Source organism: Anopheles funestus, unplaced genomic scaffold, assembly GCF_943734845.2.
Source record: "Anopheles funestus unplaced genomic scaffold, idAnoFuneDA-416_04 scaffold_16_ctg1, whole genome shotgun sequence".
NCBI lineage: Eukaryota > Metazoa > Arthropoda > Insecta > Diptera > Culicidae > Anopheles > Anopheles funestus.
Window position 1 is genome coordinate 293,883 of NW_026045354.1, and position 17,645 is coordinate 311,527.

At 47.7% G+C, this 17,645-nt stretch overlaps 1 long non-coding RNA gene across 1 annotated transcript in view; it reads left to right on the top strand.

The window, feature by feature from the left end:
* Positions 1-2,263: 2,263 nt before the first annotated feature.
* Positions 2,264-17,645, top strand: part of LOC125774515 (uncharacterized) — an 86,248-nt gene continuing 70,866 nt past the window's right edge. The window contains exon 1 of the long non-coding RNA XR_007420996.1: positions 2,264-3,042. This is a non-coding gene — a long non-coding RNA (uncharacterized LOC125774515). The remainder of the gene's footprint in view (positions 3,043-17,645) is intronic.

Sequence of the window (17,645 nt, forward strand, 5' to 3'; positions counted from 1 at the left end):
TAATGTGTCTTGGCTAAGGTGTCTTGGCTAATGTGTCTTGGCTAAGGTGTCTTGGCTAAGGTGTCTTGGCTAAGGTGTCTTGGCTAAGGTGTCTTGGCTAATGTGTCTTGGCTAAGGTGTCTTGGCTAAGGTGTCTTGGCTAAGGTGTCTTGGCTAATGTGTCTTGGCTAAGGTGTCTTGGCTAAGGTGTCTTGGCTAAGGTGTCTTGGCTAAGGTGTCTTGGCTAATGTGTCTTGGCTAAGGTGTCTTGGCTAAGGTGTCTTGGCTAAGGTGTCTTGGCTAAGGTGTCTTGGCTAATGTGTCTTGGCTAAGGTGTCTTGGCTAATGTGTCTTGGCTAAGGTGTCTTGGCTAAGGTGTCTTGGCTAATGTGTCTTGGCTAAGGTGTCTTGGCTAAGGTGTCTTGGCTAAGGTGTCTTGGCTAAGGTGTCTTGGCTAATGTGTCTTGGCTAATGTGTCTTGGCTAAGGTGTCTTGGCTAAGGTGTCTTGGCTAAGGTGTCTTGGCTAAGGTGTCTTGGCTAAGGTGTCTTGGCTAAGGTGTCTTGGCTAATGTGTCTTGGCTAATGTGTCTTGGCTAAGGTGTCTTGGCTAATGTGTCTTGGCTAAGGTGTCTTGGCTAAGGTGTCTTGGCTAAGGTGTCTTGGCTAAGGTGTCTTGGCTAATGTGTCTTGGCTAAGGTGTCTTGGCTAAGGTGTCTTGGCTAAGGTGTCTTGGCTAATGTGTCTTGGCTAATGTGTCTTGGCTAATGTGTCTTGGCTAATGTGTCTTGGCTAAGGTGTCTTGGCTAAGGTGTCTTGGCTAAGGTGTCTTGGCTAAGGTGTCTTGGCTAAGGTGTCTTGGCTAAGGTGTCTTGGCTAATGTGTCTTGGCTAATGTGTCTTGGCTAAGGTGTCTTGGCTAAGGTGTCTTGGCTAAGGTGTCTTGGCTAAGGTGTCTTGGCTAATGTGTCTTGGCTAATGTGTCTTGGCTAATGTGTCTTGGCTAAGGTGTCTTGGCTAAGGTGTCTTGGCTAAAGTGTCTTGGCTAAGGTGTCTTGGCTAATGTGTCTTGGCTAATGTGTCTTGGCTAAGGTGTCTTGGCTAAGGTGTCTTGGCTAAGGTGTCTTGGCTAATGTGTCTTGGCTAATGTGTCTTGGCTAATGTGTCTTGGCTAAGGTGTCTTGGCTAAGGTGTCTTGGCTAAGGTGTCTTGGCTAAGGTGTCTTGGCTAAGGTGTCTTGGCTAATGTGTCTTGGCTAATGTGTCTTGGCTAAGGTGTCTTGGCTAAGGTGTCTTGGCTAATGTGTCTTGGCTAAAGTGTCTTGGCTAAGGTGTCTTGGCTAATGTGTCTTGGCTAAGGTGTCTTGGCTAAGGTGTCTTGGCTAAGGTGTCTTGGCTAAGGTGTCTTGGCTAAGGTGTCTTGGCTAATGTGTCTTGGCTAATGTGTCTTGGCTAAGGTGTCTTGGCTAAGGTGTCTTGGCTAAGGTGTCTTGGCTAAGGTGTCTTGGCTAATGTGTCTTGGCTAATGTGTCTTGGCTAATGTGTCTTGGCTAAGGTGTCTTGGCTAAGGTGTCTTGGCTAAAGTGTCTTGGCTAAGGTGTCTTGGCTAATGTGTCTTGGCTAATGTGTCTTGGCTAAGGTGTCTTGGCTAAGGTGTCTTGGCTAAGGTGTCTTGGCTAATGTGTCTTGGCTAATGTGTCTTGGCTAATGTGTCTTGGCTAAGGTGTCTTGGCTAAGGTGTCTTGGCTAAGGTGTCTTGGCTAAGGTGTCTTGGCTAAGGTGTCTTGGCTAATGTGTCTTGGCTAATGTGTCTTGGCTAAGGTGTCTTGGCTAAGGTGTCTTGGCTAATGTGTCTTGGCTAAAGTGTCTTGGCTAAGGTGTCTTGGCTAATGTGTCTTGGCTAAGGTGTCTTGGCTAAGGTGTCTTGGCTAAGGTGTCTTGGCTAAGGTGTCTTGGCTAATGTGTCTTGGCTAAGGTGTCTTGGCTAAGGTGTCTTGGCTAATGTGTCTTGGCTAAGGTGTCTTGGCTAAGGTGTCTTGGCTAAGGTGTCTTGGCTAATGTGTCTTGGCTAATGTGTCTTGGCTAAGGTGTCTTGGCTAATGTGTCTTGGCTAATGTGTCTTGGCTAAGGTGTCTTGGCTAAGGTGTCTTGGCTAAGGTGTCTTGGCTAAGGTGTCTTGGCTAAGGTGTCTTGGCTAAGGTGTCTTGGCTAATGTGTCTTGGCTAAGGTGTCTTGGCTAAGGTGTCTTGGCTAAGGTGTCTTGGCTAAGGTGTCTTGGCTAATGTGTCTTGGCTAAGGTGTCTTGGCTAAGGTGTCTTGGCTAATGTGTCTTGGCTAATGTGTCTTGGCTAGGGTGTCTTGGCTAATGTGTCTTGGCTAAGGTGTCTTGGCTAATGTGTCTTGGCTAATGTGTCTTGGCTAAGGTGTCTTGGCTAAGGTGTCTTGGCTAAGGTGTCTTGGCTAATGTGTCTTGGCTAGGGTGTCTTGGCTAAGGTGTCTTGGCTAATGTGTCTTGGCTAAGGTGTCTTGGCTAAGGTGTCTTGGCTAATGTGTCTTGGCTAAGGTGTCTTGGCTAAGGTGTCTTGGCTAATGTGTCTTGGCTAAGGTGTCTTGGCTAAGGTGTCTTGGCTAAGGTGTCTTGGCTAATGTGTCTTGGCTAAGGTGTCTTGGCTAAGGTGTCTTGGCTAATGTGTCTTGGCTAAGGTGTCTTGGCTAATGTGTCTTGGCTAATGTGTCTTGGCTAGGGTGTCTTGGCTAAGGTGTCTTGGCTAATGTGTCTTGGCTAAGGTGTCTTGGCTAAGGTGTCTTGGCTAATGTGTCTTGGCTAAGGTGTCTTGGCTAAGGTGTCTTGGCTAAGGTGTCTTGGCTAATGTGTCTTGGCTTATGTGTCTTGGCAAAGGTGTCTTGGCTAATGTGTCTTGGCTAATGTGTCTTGGCTAAGGTGTCTTGGCTAATGTGTCTTGGCTAAGGTGTCTTGGCTAAGGTGTCTTGGCTAAGGTGTCTTGGCTAATGTGTCTTGGCTAATGTGTCTTGGCTAGGGTGTCTTGGCTAATGTGTCTTGGCTAAGGTGTCTTGGCTAAGGTGTCTTGGCTAAGGTGTCTTGGCTAAGGTGTCTTGGCTAAGGTGTCTTGGCTAAGGTGTCTTGGCTAATGTGTCTTGGCTAGGGTGTCTTGGCTAAGGTGTCTTGGCTAATGTGTCTTGGCTAAGGTGTCTTGGCTAAGGTGTCTTGGCTAAGGTGTCTTGGCTAATGTGTCTTGGCGAAGGTGTCTTGGCTAAGGTGTCTTGGCTAAGGTGTCTTGGCTAAGGTGTCTTGGCTAAGGTGTCTTGGCTAAGGTGTCTTGGCTAATGTGTCTTGGCTAAGGTGTCTTGGCTAAGGTGTCTTGGCTAATGTGTCTTGGCTAAGGTGTCTTGGCTAAGGTGTCTTGGCTAATGTGTCTTGGCTAAGGTGTCTTGGCTAAGGTGTCTTGGCTAAGGTGTCTTGGCTAAGGTGTCTTGGCTAAGGTGTCTTGGCTAAGGTGTCTTGGCTAAGGTGTCTTGGCTAAGGTGTCTTGGCTTAGGTGTCTTGGCTAATGTGTCTTGGCTAAGGTGTCTTGGCTAAGGTGTCTTGGCTAAGGTGTCTTGGCTAAGGTGTCTTGGCTAAGGTGTCTTGGCTAATGTGTCTTGGCCAAGGTGTCTTGGCTAAGGTGTCTTGGCTAAGGTGTCTTGGCTAATGTGTCTTGGCTAAGGTGTCTTGGCTAAGGTGTCTTGGCTAAGGTGTCTTGGCTAAGGTGTCTTGGCTAAGGTGTCTTGGCTAATGTGTCTTGGCTAAGGTGTTTTGGCTAAGGTGTCTTGGCTAATGTGTCTTGGCTAAGGTGTCTTGGCTAAGGTGTCTTGGCTAAGGTGTCTTGGCTAATGTGTCTTGGCTAATGTGTCTTGGCTAAGGTGTCTTGGCTAATGTGTCTTGGCTAAGGTGTCTTGGCTAATGTGTCTTGGCTAAGGTGTCTTGGCTAAGGTGTCTTGGCTAAGGTGTCTTGGCTAAGGTGTCTTGGCTAATGTGTCTTGGCTAAGGTGTCTTGGCTAAGGTGTCTTGGCTAAGGTGTCTTGGCTAAAGTGTCTTGGCTAAGGTGTCTTGGCTAATGTGTCTTGGCTAAGGTGTCTTGGCTAAGGTGTCTTGGCTAAGGTGTCTTGGCTAAGGTGTCTTGGCTAAGGTGTCTTGGCTAATGTGTCTTGGCTAAGGTGTCTTGGCTAAGGTGTCTTGGCTAAGGTGTCTTGGCTAAGGTGTCTTGGCTAATGTGTCTTGGCTAATGTGTCTTGGCTAAGGTGTCTTGGCTAAGGTGTCTTGGCTAAGGTGTCTTGGCTAAGGTGTCTTGGCTAATGTGTCTTGGCTAATGTGTCTTGGCTAAGGTGTCTTGGCTAAGGTGTCTTGGCTAAGGTGTCTTGGCTAAGGTGTCTTGGCTAAGGTGTCTTGGCTAAGGTGTCTTGGCTAAGGTGTCTTGGCTAATGTGTCTTGGCTAAGGTGTCTTGGCTAATGTGTCTTGGCTAAGGTGTCTTGGCTAAGGTGTCTTGGCAAAGGTGTCTTGGCTAATGTGTCTTGGCTAAGGTGTCTTGGCTAAGGTGTCTTGGCTAATGTGTCTTGGCTAATGTGTCTTGGCTAAGGTGTCTTGGCTAAGGTGTCTTGGCTAAGGTGTCTTGGCTAATGTGTCTTGGCTAAGGTGTCTTGGCTAAGGTGTCTTGGCTAAGGTGTCTTGGCTAAGGTGTCTTGGCTAAGGTGTCTTGGCTAATGTGTCTTGGCTAAGGTGTCTTGGCTAAGGTGTCTTGGCTAATGTGTCTTGGCTAAGGTGTCTTGGCTAAGGTGTCTTGGCTAAGGTGTCTTGGCTAAGGTGTCTTGGCTAATGTGTCTTGGCTAATGTGTCTTGGCTAATGTGTCTTGGCTAAGGTGTCTTGGCTAAGGTGTCTTGGCTAAGGTGTCTTGGCTAAGGTGTCTTGGCTAAGGTGTCTTGGCTAATGTGTCTTGGCTAATGTGTCTTGGCTAAGGTGTCTTGGCTAAGGTGTCTTGGCTAAGGTGTCTTGGCTAATGTGTCTTGGCTAATGTGTCTTGGCTAAGGTGTCTTGGCTAAGGTGTCTTGGCTAAGGTGTCTTGGCTAATGTGTCTTGGCTAATGTGTCTTGGCTAATGTGTCTTGGCTAAGGTGTCTTGGCTAAGGTGTCTTGGCTAAGGTGTCTTGGCTAAGGTGTCTTGGCTAAGGTGTCTTGGCTAATGTGTCTTGGCTAAGGTGTCTTGGCTAATGTGTCTTGGCTAATGTGTCTTGGCTAATGTGTCTTGGCTAAGGTGTCTTGGCTAAGGTGTCTTGGCTAAGGTGTCTTGGCTAAGGTGTCTTGGCTAAGGTGTCTTGGCTAAGGTGTCTTGGCTAAGGTGTCTTGGCTAAGGTGTCTTGGCTAATGTGTCTTGGCTAATGTGTCTTGGCTAAGGTGTCTTGGCTAAGGTGTCTTGGCTAATGTGTCTTGGCTAAGGTGTCTTGGCTAAGGTGTCTTGGCTAAGGTGTCTTGGCTAAGGTGTCTTGGCTGAAGTGTCTTGGCTTAGGTGTCTTGGCTAATGTGTCTTGGCTAAGGTGTCTTGGCTAAGGTGTCTTGGCTAAGGTGTCTTGGCTAAGGTGTCTTGGCTAAGGTGTCTTGGCTAATGTGTCTTGGCTAATGTGTCTTGGCTAAGGTGTCTTGGCTAATGTGTCTTGGCTAATGTGTCTTGGCTAAGGTGTCTTGGCTAAGGTGTCTTGGCTAAGGTGTCTTGGCTAAGGTGTCTTGGCTAATGTGTCTTGGCTAATGTGTCTTGGCTAATGTGTCTTGGCTAAGGTGTCTTGGCTAAAGTGTCTTGGCTAAGGTGTCTTGGCTAAGGTGTCTTGGCTAAGGTGTCTTGGCTAAGGTGTCTTGGCTAAGGTGTCTTGGCTAAGGTGTCTTGGCTAATGTGTCTTGGCTAAGGTGTCTTGGCTAATGTGTCTTGGCTAAGGTGTCTTGGCTAAGGTGTCTTGGCTAATGTGTCTTGGCTAAGGTGTCTTGGCTAAGGTGTCTTGGCTAAGGTGTCTTGGCTAAGGTGTCTTGGCTAATGTGTCTTGGCTAAGGTGTCTTGGCTAATGTGTCTTGGCTAAGGTGTCTTGGCTAAGGTGTCTTGGCAAAGGTGTCTTGGCTAATGTGTCTTGGCTAAGGTGTCTTGGCTAAGGTGTCTTGGCTAAGGTGTCTTGGCTAAGGTGTCTTGGCTAATGTGTCTTGGCTAATGTGTCTTGGCTAAGGTGTCTTGGCTAAGGTGTCTTGGCTAAGGTGTCTTGGCTAAGGTGTCTTGGCTAAGGTGTCTTGGCTAATGTGTCTTGGCTAATGTGTCTTGGCTAAGGTGTCTTGGCTAATGTGTCTTGGCTAAGGTGTCTTGGCTAAGGTGTCTTGGCTAAGGTGTCTTGGCTAAGGTGTCTTGGCTAATGTGTCTTGGCTAAGGTGTCTTGGCTAAGGTGTCTTGGCTAAGGTGTCTTGGCTAATGTGTCTTGGCTAAGGTGTCTTGGCTAAGGTGTCTTGGCTAATGTGTCTTGGCTAATGTGTCTTGGCTAATGTGTCTTGGCTAAGGTGTCTTGGCTAAAGTGTCTTGGCTAAGGTGTCTTGGCTAATGTGTCTTGGCTAAGGTGTCTTGGCTAAGGTGTCTTGGCTAAGGTGTCTTGGCTAATGTGTCTTGGCTAATGTGTCTTGGCTAAGGTGTCTTGGCTAATGTGTCTTGGCTAAGGTGTCTTGGCTAAGGTGTCTTGGCTAAGGTGTCTTGGCTAAGGTGTCTTGGCTAATGTGTCTTGGCTAATGTGTCTTGGCTAATGTGTCTTGGCTAAGGTGTCTTGGCTAAAGTGTCTTGGCTAAGGTGTCTTGGCTAAGGTGTCTTGGCTAAGGTGTCTTGGCTAATGTGTCTTGGCTAAGGTGTCTTGGCTAAGGTGTCTTGGCTAAGGTGTCTTGGCTAAGGTGTCTTGGCTAAAGTGTCTTGGCTAAGGTGTCTTGGCTAAGGTGTCTTGGCTAAGGTGTCTTGGCTAAGGTGTCTTGGCTAAGGTGTCTTGGCTAAGGTGTCTTGGCTAATGTGTCTTGGCTAAGGTGTCTTGGCTAATGTGTCTTGGCTAAGGTGTCTTGGCTAAGGTGTCTTGGCTAATGTGTCTTGGCTAAGGTGTCTTGGCTAAGGTGTCTTGGCTAAGGTGTCTTGGCTAAGGTGTCTTGGCTAATGTGTCTTGGCTAAGGTGTCTTGGCTAATGTGTCTTGGCTAAGGTGTCTTGGCTAAGGTGTCTTGGCTAAGGTGTCTTGGCTAATGTGTCTTGGCTAAGGTGTCTTGGCTAAGGTGTCTTGGCTAAGGTGTCTTGGCTAAGGTGTCTTGGCTAATGTGTCTTGGCTAATGTGTCTTGGCTAAGGTGTCTTGGCTAAGGTGTCTTGGCTAAGGTGTCTTGGCTAAGGTGTCTTGGCTAAGGTGTCTTGGCTAATGTGTCTTGGCTAATGTGTCTTGGCTAAGGTGTCTTGGCTAATGTGTCTTGGCTAAGGTGTCTTGGCTAAGGTGTCTTGGCTAAGGTGTCTTGGCTAATGTGTCTTGGCTAAGGTGTCTTGGCTAAGGTGTCTTGGCTAAGGTGTCTTGGCTAATGTGTCTTGGCTAATGTGTCTTGGCTAATGTGTCTTGGCTAATGTGTCTTGGCTAAGGTGTCTTGGCTAAGGTGTCTTGGCTAAGGTGTCTTGGCTAAGGTGTCTTGGCTAAGGTGTCTTGGCTAAGGTGTCTTGGCTAATGTGTCTTGGCTAATGTGTCTTGGCTAAGGTGTCTTGGCTAAGGTGTCTTGGCTAAGGTGTCTTGGCTAAGGTGTCTTGGCTAATGTGTCTTGGCTAATGTGTCTTGGCTAAGGTGTCTTGGCTAAGGTGTCTTGGCTAAAGTGTCTTGGCTAAGGTGTCTTGGCTAATGTGTCTTGGCTAATGTGTCTTGGCTAAGGTGTCTTGGCTAAGGTGTCTTGGCTAAGGTGTCTTGGCTAAGGTGTCTTGGCTAAGGTGTCTTGGCTAAGGTGTCTTGGCTAATGTGTCTTGGCTAAGGTGTCTTGGCTAATGTGTCTTGGCTAATGTGTCTTGGCTAATGTGTCTTGGCTAAGGTGTCTTGGCTAAGGTGTCTTGGCTAAGGTGTCTTGGCTAAGGTGTCTTGGCTAAGGTGTCTTGGCTAAGGTGTCTTGGCTAAGGTGTCTTGGCTAAGGTGTCTTGGCTAATGTGTCTTGGCTAATGTGTCTTGGCTAAGGTGTCTTGGCTAAGGTGTCTTGGCTAATGTGTCTTGGCTAAGGTGTCTTGGCTAAGGTGTCTTGGCTAAGGTGTCTTGGCTAAGGTGTCTTGGCTGAAGTGTCTTGGCTTAGGTGTCTTGGCTAATGTGTCTTGGCTAAGGTGTCTTGGCTAAGGTGTCTTGGCTAAGGTGTCTTGGCTAAGGTGTCTTGGCTAATGTGTCTTGGCTAATGTGTCTTGGCTAAGGTGTCTTGGCTAATGTGTCTTGGCTAATGTGTCTTGGCTAAGGTGTCTTGGCTAAGGTGTCTTGGCTAAGGTGTCTTGGCTAAGGTGTCTTGGCTAATGTGTCTTGGCTAATGTGTCTTGGCTAATGTGTCTTGGCTAAGGTGTCTTGGCTAAAGTGTCTTGGCTAAGGTGTCTTGGCTAAGGTGTCTTGGCTAAGGTGTCTTGGCTAAGGTGTCTTGGCTAAGGTGTCTTGGCTAAGGTGTCTTGGCTAATGTGTCTTGGCTAAGGTGTCTTGGCTAATGTGTCTTGGCTAAGGTGTCTTGGCTAAGGTGTCTTGGCTAATGTGTCTTGGCTAAGGTGTCTTGGCTAAGGTGTCTTGGCTAAGGTGTCTTGGCTAAGGTGTCTTGGCTAATGTGTCTTGGCTAAGGTGTCTTGGCTAATGTGTCTTGGCTAAGGTGTCTTGGCTAAGGTGTCTTGGCTAAGGTGTCTTGGCTAATGTGTCTTGGCTAAGGTGTCTTGGCTAAGGTGTCTTGGCTAAGGTGTCTTGGCTAAGGTGTCTTGGCTAATGTGTCTTGGCTAATGTGTCTTGGCTAAGGTGTCTTGGCTAAGGTGTCTTGGCTAAGGTGTCTTTGCTAAGGTGTCTTGGCTAAGGTGTCTTGGCTAAGGTGTCTTGGCTAATGTGTCTTGGCTAAGGTGTCTTGGCTAATGTGTCTTGGCTAAGGTGTCTTGGCTAAGGTGTCTTGGCTAAGGTGTCTTGGCTAAGGTGTCTTGGCTAATGTGTCTTGGCTAAGGTGTCTTGGCTAAGGTGTCTTGGCTAATGTGTCTTGGCTAATGTGTCTTGGCTAATGTGTCTTGGCTAAGGTGTCTTGGCTAAGGTGTCTTGGCTAAGGTGTCTTGGCTAAGGTGTCTTGGCTAAGGTGTCTTGGCTAAGGTGTCTTGGCTAAGGTGTCTTGGCTAAGGTGTCTTGGCTAATGTGTCTTGGCTAAGGTGTCTTGGCTAAGGTGTCTTGGCTAAGGTGTCTTGGCTAAGGTGTCTTGGCTAATGTGTCTTGGCTAATGTGTCTTGGCTAATGTGTCTTGGCTAAGGTGTCTTGGCTAAGGTGTCTTGGCTAAAGTGTCTTGGCTAAGGTGTCTTGGCTAATGTGACTTGGCTAATGTGTCTTGGCTAAGGTGTCTTGGCTAATGTGTCTTGGCTAATGTGTCTTGGCTAATGTGTCTTGGCTAAGGTGTCTTGGCTAAGGTGTCTTGGCTAAGGTGTCTTGGCTAAGGTGTCTTGGCTAAGGTGTCTTGGCTAAGGTGTCTTGGCTAAGGTGTCTTGGCTAAGGTGTCTTGGCTAAAGTGTCTTGGCTAAGGTGTCTTGGCTAATGTGTCTTGGCTAAGGTGTCTTGGCTAAGGTGTCTTGGCTAAGGTGTCTTGGCTAAGGTGTCTTGGCTAAGGTGTCTTGGCTAATGTGTCTTGGCTAATGTGTCTTGGCTAAGGTGTCTTGGCTAAGGTGTCTTGGCTAATGTGTCTTGGCTAATGTGTCTTGGCTAAGGTGTCTTGGCTAAGGTGTCTTGGCTAAGGTGTCTTGGCTAATGTGTCTTGGCTAAGGTGTCTTGGCTAAGGTGTCTTGGCTAAGGTGTCTTGGCTAATGTGTCTTGGCTAAAGTGTCTTGGCTAAGGTGTCTTGGCTAATGTGTCTTGGCTAAGGTGTCTTGGCTAAGGTGTCTTGGCTAAGGTGTCTTGGCTAAGGTGTCTTGGCTAAAATGTCTTGGCTAATGTGTCTTGGCTAAGGTGTCTTGGCTAAGGTGTCTTGGCTAAGGTGTCTTGGCTAATGTGTCTTGGCTAATGTGTCTTGGCTAAGGTGTCTTGGCTAAGGTGTCTTGGCTAATGTGTCTTGGCTAAGGTGTCTTGGCTAAGGTGTCTTGGCTAAGGTGTCTTGGCTAAGGTGTCTTGGCTAAGGTGTCTTGGCTAATGTGTCTTGGCTAAGGTGTCTTGGCTAAGGTGTCTTGGCTAAGGTGTCTTGGCTAAGGTGTCTTGGCTAAGGTGTCTTGGCTAAGGTGTCTTGGCTAAGGTGTCTTGGCTAAGGTGTCTTGGCTAAGGTGTCTTGGCTAATGTGTCTTGGCTAATGTGTCTTGGCTAATGTGTCTTGGCTAAGGTGTCTTGGCTAATGTGTCTTGGCTAATGTGTCTCTTCTAATGTATCTTGGCTAAGGTGTCTTGGCTAAGGTGTCTTGGCTAAGGTGTCTTGGCTAAGGTGTCTTGGATAATGTGTTTTGGCTAAGGTGTCTTGGCTAATGTGTCTTGGCTAAGGTGTCTTGGCTAAGGTGTCTTGGATTAAGTGTCATGGCTAATGTGTCTTGGCTAAGGTGTCTTGGCTAAGGTGTCTTGGCTAAGGTGTCTTGGCTAAGGTGTCTTGGCTAATTTGTCTCGGCTAAAGTGTCTTGGCTAAGGTGTCTTGGCTAATGTGTCTTGGCTAAGGTGTCTTGGCTAAGGTGTCTTGGCTAAGGTGTCTTGGCTAATGTGTCTTGGCTAAGGTGTCTTGGCTAAGGTGTCTTGGCTAAGGTGTCTTGGCTAAGGTGTCTTGGCTAATGTGTCTTGGCTAAGGTGTCTTGGCTAAGGTGTCTTGGCTAAGGTGTCTTGGCTAAGGTGTCTTGGCTAAGGTGTCTTGGCTAATGTGTCTTGGCTAAGGTGTCTTGGCTAAGGTGTCTTGGCTAAGGTGTCTTGGCTAAGGTGTCTTGGCTAAGGTGTCTTGGCTAAGGTGTCTTGGCTAATGTGTCTTGGCTAAGGTGTTTTGGCTAAGGTGTCTTGGCTAATGTGTCTTGGCTAAGGTGTCTTGGCTAATGTGTCTTGGCTAAGGTGTCTTGGCTAAGGTGTCTTGGCTAAGGTGTCTTGGCTAATGTGTCTTGGCTAAGGTGTCTTGGCTAAGGTGTCTTGGCTAAGGTGTCTTGGCTAATGTGTCTTGGCTAATGTGTCTTGGCTAAGGTGTCTTGGCTAAGGTGTCTTGGCTAAGGTGTCTTGGCTAAGGTGTCTTGGCTAATGTGTCTTGGCTAAGGTGTCTTGGCTAATGTGTCTTGGCTAAGGTGTCTTGGCTAATGTGTCTTGGCTAAGGTGTCTTGGCTAATGTGTCTTGGCTAAGGTGTCTTGGCTAAGGTGTCTTGGCTAATGTGTCTTGGCTAAGGTGTCTTGGCTAATGTGTCTTGGCTAAGGTGTCTTGGCTAAGGTGTCTTGGCTAATGTGTCTTGGCTAATGTGTCTTGGCTAGGGTGTCTTGGCTAATGTGTCTTGGCTAAGGTGTCTTGGCTAATGTGTCTTGGCTAAGGTGTCTTGGCTAATGTGTCTTGGCTAAGGTGTCTTGGCTAAGGTGTCTTGGCTAATGTGTCTTGGCTAAGGTGTCTTGGCTAAGGTGTCTTGGCTAATGTGTCTTGGCTAAGGTGTCTTGGCTAAGGTGTCTTGGCTAAGGTGTCTTGGCTAATGTGTCTTGGCTAAGGTGTCTTGGCTAATGTGTCTTGGCTAATGTGTCTTGGCTAAGGTGTCTTGGCTAAGGTGTCTTGGCTAATGTGTCTTGGCTAAGGTGTCTTGGCTAAGGTGTCTTGGCTAATGTGTCTTGGCTAAGGTGTCTTGGCTAAGGTGTCTTGGCTAATGTGTCTTGGCTAATGTGTCTTGGCTAGGGTGTCTTGGCTAATGTGTCTTGGCTAAGGTGTCTTGGCTAATGTGTCTTGGCTAAGGTGTCTTGGCTAAGGTGTCTTGGCTAAGGTGTCTTGGCTAAGGTGTCTTGGCTAATGTGTCTTGGCTAGGGTGTCTTGGCTAAGGTGTCTTGGCTAATGTGTCTTGGCTAAGGTGTCTTGGCTAAGGTGTCTTGGCTAATGTGTCTTGGCTAAGGTGTCTTGGCTAAGGTGTCTTGGCTAAGGTGTCTTGGCTAAGGTGTCTTGGCTAAGGTGTCTTGGCTAATGTGTCTTGGCTAAGGTGTCTTGGCTAAGGTGTCTTGGCTAATGTGTCTTGGCTAAGGTGTCTTGGCTAAGGTGTCTTTGCTAATGTGTCTTGGCTAAGGTGTCTTGGCTAAGGTGTCTTGGCTAATGTGTCTTGGCTTAGGTGTCTTGGCTAAGGTGTCTTGGCTAATGTGTCTTGGCTAAGGTGTCTTGGCTAAGGTGTCTTGGCTAATGTGTCTTGGCTAAGGTGTCTTGGCTAAGGTGTCTTGGCTAAGGTGTCTTGGCTAAGGTGTCTTGGCTAAGGTGTCTTGGCTAAGGTGTGTTGGCTAATGTGTCTTGGCTAAGGTGTCTTGGCTAAGGTGTCTTGGCTAAGGTGTCTTGGCTAAGGTGTCTTGGCTAAAGTGTCTTGGCTAAGGTGTCTTGGCTAATGTGTCTTGGCTAAGGTGTCTTGGCTAAGGTGTCTTGGCTAAGGTGTCTTGGCTAAGGTGTCTTGGCTAAGGTGTCTTGGCTAATGTGTCTTGGCTAAGGTGTCTTGGCTAAGGTGTCTTGGCTAATGTGTCTTGGCTAAGGTGTCTTGGCTAATGTGTCTTGGCTAAGGTGTCTTGGCTAATGTGTCTTGGCTAAGGTGTCTTGGCTAAGGTGTCTTGGCTAAGGTGTCTTGGCTAAGGTGTCTTGGCTAAGGTGTCTTGGCTAATGTGTCTTGGCTAAGGTGTCTTGGCTAAGGTGTCTTGGCTAAGGTGTCTTGGCTAATGTGTCTTGGCTAAGGTGTCTTGGCTAAGGTGTCTTGGCTAATGTGTCTTGGCTAAGGTGTCTTGGCTAAGGTGTCTTGGCTTATGTGTCTTGGCTTAGGTGTCTTGGCTAAGGTGTCTTGGCTAAGGTGTCTTGGCTAATGTGTCTTGGCTAATGTGTCTTGGCTAAGGTGTCTTGGCTAATGTGTCTTGGCTAAGGTGTCTTGGCTAAGGTGTCTTGGCTAAGGTGTCTTGGCTAATGTGTCTTGGCTAAGGTGTCTTGGCTAAGGTGTCTTGGCTAAGGTGTCTTGGCTAAGGTGTCTTGGCTAAGGTGTCTTGGCTAAGGTGTCTTGGCTAATGTGTCTTGGCTAAGGTGTCTTGGCTAAGGTGTCTTGGCTAAGGTGTCTTGGCTAAGGTGTCTTGGCTAAGGTGTCTTGGCTAATGTGTCTTGGCTAAGGTGTCTTGGCTAAGGTGTCTTGGCTAAGGTGTCTTGGCTAAGGTGTCTTGGCTAATGTGTCTTGGCTAAGGTGTCTTGGCTAAGGTGTCTTGGCTAAGGTGTCTTGGCTAATGTGTCTTGGCTAAGGTGTCTTGGCTAAGGTGTCTTGGCTAATGTGTCTTGGCTAAGGTGTCTTGGCTAAGGTGTCTTGGCTTATGTGTCTTGGCTTAGGTGTCTTGGCTAAGGTGTCTTGGCTAAGGTGTCTTGGCTAATGTGTCTTGGCTAATGTGTCTTGGCTAAGGTGTCTTGGCTAATGTGTCTTGGCTAAGGTGTCTTGGCTAAGGTGTCTTGGCTAAGGTGTCTTGGCTAAGGTGTCTTGGCTAAGGTGTCTTGGCTAAGGTGTCTTGGCTAAGGTGTCTTGGCTAAGGTGTCTTGGCTAAGGTGTCTTGGCTAAGGTGTCTTGGCTAAGGTGTCTTGGCTAAGGTGTCTTGGCTAAGGTGTCTTGGCTAAGGTGTCTTGGCTAATGTGTCTTGGCTAAGGTGTCTTGGCTAAGGTGTCTTGGCTAAGGTGTCTTGGCTAAGGTGTCTTGGCTAAGGTGTCTTGGCTAAGGTGTCTTGGCTAATGTGTCTTGGCTAAGGTGTCTTGGCTAAGGTGTCTTGGCTAATGTGTCTTGGCTAAGGTGTCTTGGCTAATGTGTCTTGGCTAATGTGTCTTGGCTAAGGTGTCTTGGCTAATGTGTCTTGGCTAAGGTGTCTTGGCTAAGGTGTCTTGGCTAAGGTGTCTTGGCTAATGTGTCTTGGCTAATGTGTCTTGGCTAAGGTGTCTTGGCTAAGGTGTCTTGGCTAAGGTGTCTTGGCTAAGGTGTCTTGGCTAATGTGTCTTGGCTAAGGTGTCTTGGCTAATGTGTCTTGGCTAAGGTGTCTTGGCTAATGTGTCTTGGCTAAGGTGTCTTGGCTAATGTGTCTTGGCTAAGGTGTCTTGGCTAAGGTGTCTTGGCTAATGTGTCTTGGCTAAGGTGTCTTGGCTAAGGTGTCTTGGCTAATGTGTCTTGGCTAAGGTGTCTTGGCTAAGGTGTCTTGGCTAATGTGTCTTGGCTAATGTGTCTTGGCTAGGGTGTCTTGGCTAATGTGTCTTGGCTAAGGTGTCTTGGCTAATGTGTCTTGGCTAATGTGTCTTGGCTAAGGTGTCTTGGCTAAGGTGTCTTGGCTAAGGTGTCTTGGCTAATGTGTCTTGGCTAGGGTGTCTTGGCTAAGGTGTCTTGGCTAATGTGTCTTGGCTAAGGTGTCTTGGCTAAGGTGTCTTGGCTAATGTGTCTTGGCTAAGGTGTCTTGGCTAAGGTGTCTTGGCTAATGTGTCTTGGCTAAGGTGTCTTGGCTAAGGTGTCTTGGCTAATGTGTCTTGGCTAAGGTGTCTTGGCTAAGGTGTCTTGGCTAATGTGTCTTGGCTAAGGTGTCTTGGCTAAGGTGTCTTGGCTAATGTGTCTTGGCTAAGGTGTCTTGGCTAAGGTGTCTTGGCTAATGTGTCTTGGCTAAGGTGTCTTGGCTAAGGTGTCTTGGCTAAGGTGTCTTGGCTAATGTGTCTTGGCTAATGTGTCTTGGCTAGGGTGTCTTGGCTAATGTGTCTTGGCTAAGGTGTCTTGGCTAAGGTGTCTTGGCTAAGGTGTCTTGGCTAAGGTGTCTTGGCTAAGGTGTCTTGGCTAAGGTGTCTTGGCTAATGTGTCTTGGCTAGGGTGTCTTGGCTAAGGTGTCTTGGCTAATGTGTCTTGGCTAAGGTGTCTTGGCTAAGGTGTCTTGGCTAATGTGTCTTGGCTAAGGTGTCTTGGCTAAGGTGTCTTGGCTAAGGTGTCTTGGCTAAGGTGTCTTGGCTAAGGTGTCTTGGCTAAGGTGTCTTGGCTAATGTGTCTTGGCTAAGGTGTCTTGGCTAAGGTGTCTTGGCTAATGTGTCTTGGCTAAGGTGTCTTGGCTAAGGTGTCTTGGCTAAGGTGTCTTGGCTAAGGTGTCTTGGCTAAGGTGTCTTGGCTAATGTGTCTTGGCTTAGGTGTCTTGGCTAAGGTGTCTTGGCTAAGGTGTCTTGGCTAAGGTGTCTTGGCTAAGGTGTCTTGGCTAATGTGTCTTGGCTAATGTGTCTTGGCTAAGGTGTGTTGGCTAATGTGTCTTGGCTAAGGTGTCTTGGCTAAGGTGTCTTGGCTAAGGTGTCTTGGCTAAGGTGTCTTGGCTAAGGTGTCTTGGCTAAGGTGTCTTGGCTAATGTGTCTTGGCTAATGTGTCTTGGCTAGGGTGTCTTGGCTAATGTGTCTTGGCTAAGGTGTCTTGGCTAAGGTGTCTTGGCTAAGGTGTCTTGGCTAAGGTGTCTTGGCTAAGGTGTCTTGGCTAAGGTGTCTTGGCTAATGTGTCTTGGCTAGGGTGTCTTGGCTAAGGTGTCTTGGCTAATGTGTCTTGGCTAAGGTGTCTTGGCTAAGGTGTCTTGGCTAAGGTGTCTTGGCTAAGGTGTCTTGGCTAAGGTGTCTTGGCTAATGTGTCTTGGCTAAGGTGTCTTGGCTAAGGTGTCTTGGCTAAGGTGTCTTGGCTAATGTGTCTTGGCTAAGGTGTCTTGGCTAAGGTGTCTTGGCTAATGTGTCTTGGCTAAGGTGTCTTGGCTAAGGTGTCTTGGCTAATGTGTCTTGGCTTAGGTGTCTTGGCTAAGGTGTCTTGGCTAAGGTGTCTTGGCTAATGTGTCTTGGCTAATGTGTCTTGGCTAAGGTGTCTTGGCTAATGTGTCTTGGCTAAGGTGTCTTGGCTAAGGTGTCTTGGCTAAGGTGTCTTGGCTAATGTGTTTTGGCTAATGTGTCTTGGCTAAGGTGTCTTGGCTAATGTGTCTTGGCTAAGGTGTCTTGGCTAAGGTGTCTTGGCTAAGGTGTCTTGGCTAAGGTGTCTTGGCTAAGGTGTCTTGGTCAATGTGTCTTGGCTAAGGTGTCTTGGCTAAGGTGTCTTGGCTAAGGTGTCTTGGCTAATGTGTCTTGGCTAATGTGTCTTGGCAAAGGTGTCTTGGCTAAAGTGTCTTGGCTAAGGTGTCTTGGCTAAGGTGTCTTGGCTAATGTGTCTTGGCTATGGTGTCTTGGCTAATGTGTCTTGGCTTATGTGTCTCGGCTAAGGTGTCTTGGCTAAGGTGTCTTGGCTAAGGTGTCTTGGCTAAGGTGTCTTGGCTAAGGTGTCTTGGCTAAGGTGTCTTGGCTAAGGTGTCTTGGCTAAGGTGTCTTGGCTAATGTGTCTTGGCTAAGGTGTCTTGGCTAATGTGTCTTGGCTTATGTGTCTCGGCTAAGGTGTCTTGGCTAAGGTGTCTTGGCTAAGGTGTCTTGGCTAAGGTGTCTTGGCTAAGGTGTCTTGGCTAAGGTGTCTTGGCTAAGGTGTCTTGGCTAAGGTGTCTTGGCTAATGTGTCTTGGCTTATGTCTCTTGGCTTAGGTGTCTTGGCTAAGGTGTCTTGACTAAGGTGTCTTGGCTAATGTGTCTTGGCTAATGTGTCTTGGCTAATGTGTCTTGACTAATGTGTCTTGGCTAATGTGTCTTGGCTAATGTGTCTTGGCTAAGGTGTCTCGGCTAATGTGTCTTGGCTAAGGTGTCTTGGCTAAGGTGTCTTGGCTAAGGTGTCTTGGCAAATGTGTCTTGGCTAATGTGTCTCGGCTAAGGTGTCTTGGCTAAGGTGTCTTGGCTAAGGTGTCTTGGCTAATGTGTCTTGGCTAAAGTGTCTTGGCTAAGGTGTCTTGGCTAATGTGTCTCGGCTACTGTGTCTTGGCTAAAGTGTCTTGGCTATTGTGTCTTGGCTAAGGTGTCTTGGCTAATGTGTCTTGGCTAAAGTGTCTTGGCTAAGGTGTCTTGGCTAAGGTGTCTTGGCTAAGGTGTCTTGGCTAAGGTGTCTTGGCTAATGTGTCTTTGCTAAGGTGTCTTGGCTAATTTGTCTTGGCTAATGTGTCTTGGCTAAGGTGTCTTGGCTAATGTGTCTTGGCTAAGGTGTCTTGGCTAATGTGTCTTGGCTAATGTTTCTCGGCTAATGTGTCTTGGCTAATGTGTCTTGACTAATTTGTCTTGGCTAAGGTGTCTCGGCTAAGGTGTCTTGGCTAATGTGTCTTGGCTAATGTGTCTTGGCTAGGGTGTCTTGGCTAATGTGTCTTGGCTAAGG